General features: G+C 42.2%; 1 long non-coding RNA gene across 1 annotated transcript; it reads right to left on the reverse strand.

Moving 5' to 3' along the window:
* Positions 1-270: 270 nt before the first annotated feature.
* On the reverse strand, positions 271-752 carry LOC125297452. The gene is made up of 3 exons (XR_007194042.1): positions 732-752; positions 413-566; positions 271-317 (listed from the first exon to the last, which is right to left on the reverse strand). It is a non-coding gene; the product is annotated as an uncharacterized LOC125297452 (long non-coding RNA).
* Positions 753-4,343: the final 3,591 nt, after the last annotated feature.

The raw sequence follows: 4,343 nt of genomic DNA on the forward strand, positions 1-4,343 counted from the left end.
ATTGGGCATCTATTGGGCACTCATCTGGCACCTATTGGGCATCTATTGGGCACTCATCTGGCATCTATTGGGCATCTATTGGGCACCTATTGGGCATCTATTGGGCATCTATTGGGCACTCATCTGGCATCTATTGGGCACCTATTGGGCATCTATTGGGCACTCATCTGGCATCTATTGGGCATCTATTGGGCATCTATTGGGCATCTATTGGGCACTCATCTGGCACCTATTGGGCACCTATTGGGCATCTATTGGGCACTCATCTGGCATCTATTGGGCACTCATCTGGCATCTATTGGGCATCTATTGGGCACCTATTGGGCACCTATTGGGCATCTATTGGGCATCTATTGGGCACCCATTCACTATTGGGCATCTATTAAATTCATTGGGGGCATCTATTGGGCACTCATCTGGCACCTATTGGGCACCTATTGGGCATCTATTGGGCACTCATCTGGCATCTATTGGGCACTCATCTGGCATCTATTGGGCATCTATTGGGCACCTATTGGGCACTCATCTGGCATCTATTGGGCATCTATTGGGCATCTATTGGGCACCTATTGGGCATCTATTGGGTATCTATTGGGCATCTATTGGGCACCTATTGGGCATCTATTGGGCACTCATCTGGCATCTATTGGGCACCTATTGGGCATCTATTGGGCACCTATTGGGCACTCATCTGGCATCTATTGGGCATCTATTGGGCACCTATTGGGCACCTATTGGGCACTCATCTGGCATCTATTGGGCATCTATTGGGCACCTATTGGGCATCTATTGGGCATCTATTGGGCATCTATTGGGCACCTATTGGGCATCTATTGGGCACTCATCTGGCATCTATTGGGCACCTATTGGGCATCTATTGGGCACCTATTGGGCACTCATCTGGCATCTATTGGGCATCTATTGGGCATCTATTGGGCACCTATTGGGCATCAATTGGGCATCTATTGGGCACCTATTGGGCACTTTTTGAGTGCTGTGTCCCCTCTCCTCATTAGTAAGCTGGAACTATTTGTTTTAGAATATTATATTATATTATATTATATTATATTGCAGTCATACACTGCACACACACACACACACCTTGCAGTCATACACTGTACATAGTGTGTGGTATTAAAAAAGCACAAATGCAACAGTAACACACATTCAACACACACACACACACACACATTTAACACTCACGTATTCAACACTCACACAAACATGCAACACCTACTCACACACACACCTTCAACACCCACGCACACATACATTCAACACTCACACATTCAACACCCACACCCACACACACATACACAGATACATTATCTAACACGCACAACAACAACACACATTTTCACAATAATAATATTTTTCTTTCTTTCTATCACACACTGATGCTGACACAAGCAGGTACACACACACACACACACATACTTTGTTGTTTCTACTCCTGCTTTGCCTTGTGCTTCTTTGAGCTGATTTGGCCTTGAGCCGTCCTGTAAACACAGATGAAAGATCTGATCTGGACAACTGATGCAGTCCCTGACCAATCAGAGACTAGGATGCAGCAGCGGTGGCCAAAAGGGTGAGAGTGACACACAAGCAACTGTGCCATCACTTAGTGTGTGTGTGTGTGTGTGTGTGTGTGTGCGCGCGCGTGTGTGTATGTGTGTGTGAGTGTGTGTGTGTGTGTGTGTGGTGTGTGTGTGCGTGTGAGAGAGTGTGAGAGAGAGAGAGAGAGGGAGAGAGTGTGTGTGTTATCTAATGCCACCGTGCCATCAATCAGGCTCACACACACACTCATGAACCCTTTGTGTGTGTATGTGTGTGTGAGAGAGAGAGTGTGTGTGTGTGTGAGAGAGAGAGAGAGTGTGTGTGTTTGTGTGTGTGTTTGTGTATTGAGATGCTGCCATTAAACTCCATGGTGATTAGTTAGGAGAGACTATTCTTAGCCAATGGGCAATGATAGCACTCAAACTGACTGGTTAGGACAGTCTGTTAGCCAATGAGCAGAGAGATCTCTCTGCTATGAAAAGCTGATTGGTCAGGATCTGTATCAGCTGATTGGTCAGGATCTGTATCAGCTGATTGGTCAGGATCTGTATCAGCTGATTGGTCAGGATCTGTATCAGAAGTCTATCTGTGGAAGTGTGAAACCAAATTAACTTGTGGAATGAAACTGAAATACAAGTCTTAATTAAAACTCTCTGATACTCAACTGTATGAAATACAAGTCTTAATTAAAACTCTCTGATACTCAACTGTATGAAATACAAGTCTTAATTAAAACTCTCTGATACTCAACTGTATGAAATACAAGTCTTAATTAAAACTCTCTGATACTCAACTGTATGAAATACAAGTCTTAATTAAAACTCTCTGATACTCAACTGTATGAAATACAAGTCTTAATTAAAACTCTCTGATACTCAACTGTCTTAAATACAAGTCTTAATTAAAACTCTCTGATACTCAACTGTATGAAATACAAGTCTTAATTAAAACTCTCTGATACTCAACTGTCTTAAATACAAGTCTTAATTAAAACTCTCTGATACTCAACTGTATGAAATACAAGTCTTAATTAAAACTCTCTGATACTTAACTGTATGAAATAAAACTGTCTTAAAGGTGCTCTAAGCGATGCCACACGTTTTTTAGGCTAAACATTTTATGTCACTTACTGCAAACAGCACCTAACCAACCGCTAGCTGTCTGTGTCCTGAATACATTCACTGTAAAAGAAAACGGATCTCTGTGGACAGCCCAGGCTCCAAAAACGCAACAAAACAACCCTGGGCAAACCTAGCCCATAAAAACATAACAAACTGTTCCAGCAAATCACATGACGAGATGCGCTGCTTAGGAGAGTTTCAATTGCACGAGCAGCATGGGAGGGAGGGGGAGGAAGAGCTAGCTAGCTCTCTGTTCTGTTTGAAAGTCAACAGAAGTGACGCTACTCCAGCACGCTTAGAGCACCTTTTAAGTAAATGTATGTGATATTAAGTGTCTTTGATAAAACAGTGTTAATTTAAAGGAACCATATGTAAGATTGTGGCCAAAACTGGTACTGCAATCACTTTCAAATTACTGTAGAGCTGTATCCCTCCCCCCCCCCTGACCAGAGGTTGCCAACCCGATGCCAAACACTGCTGACTTTGTGATTAGTAGATAGGTGGAGGGTGGCGCATCAGGCCAAAACACAACATGACATGACAAAACACAACATCAACATCAGTTGAGGGCTGCAACTTCACTTTTTAAAATGACAATATCCTGGCTACTACTGTTGTCAGTGATATAAGTATTTGAAATGAACATGATTTCTTAATGTCTAGTGACATATCAGGGCCATTTTATGATTAATTGAAATACATTTCTTACATACGGTTCCTTTAAACTATCTGGTACTAAACTGTAAAATAAATCTGTCTTAAGTAAATGTGTGTGATATTAAAGTAGTATATTATCATGAACTATCTGTCAAAAATAAGCCCGCCTCTGAAATGTCATCATAAATCACACGCCATAACCACGCCCTTTTTATGTAATTAGCCACGCGGGTTGTCACCACGCGTTGTTTGTTATTGTTATTGTTTTGTGAGTCATGTGACAGTCATGTGACTGGTGTCAAAACCACTGGGCGGCCATATTGATGTAAAGTCATGTGACAGTCATGTGTCTGTTGGTCAAACAATGCCACGCCTTTGGCATCCATATTGATGGTGTGTCATGTGCCTGATGTCATACCCCTGGGGCTGCCATATTGGCCCCCAAACCCACATGTGTGTTTTGTGGATAATGGGGACTCAGATAAACTTTGTAAGAGTTGTATATGTTTAGTGGTAAATGGGGCTAAATACAAAGTGTGCTGCTAGGATGGCCGAGTGGTTAAGGCGCTGGACTTTAAGATCAAATGGATGTTTGTATCCCGCGGGTTCGACCCCCACCTTAGCAACTATATTAATGGCTGAGAGTAGTATGAAGTTTACTTTTATTTTGATAAGTCCTAGAGATGTTGAGAGATATGGACTAAAAAAAATATTTTTTTTAAAAAGTTTAAATTGGTTACCATATTGCTAGGCTTTGGTTAAAAAAGGTGTCAGCCAAATCCTATGTACTGTAATTTTATAACTAGAATCATGGGGTCGTGGTGTGTGTGTGTGTGTGTGACCAAATGGGTCTATGCCTGAGGAGGTGGTGGGCCCGTGGCATGTCACTGTGTGTGATGTTTGAAGCCCTTTCATGTGTCTTATCATAGTTGGCTAGCCGGAGTCATACTGTTTAACTGATTACAAAACACACAGTGGTTAATTATGTATGTATGTATTGGGGTCTAA

The sequence above is a fragment of the Alosa alosa genome, chromosome 7 (assembly GCF_017589495.1).
Source record: "Alosa alosa isolate M-15738 ecotype Scorff River chromosome 7, AALO_Geno_1.1, whole genome shotgun sequence".
NCBI classification, from domain to species: Eukaryota; Metazoa; Chordata; class Actinopteri; order Clupeiformes; family Clupeidae; genus Alosa; species Alosa alosa.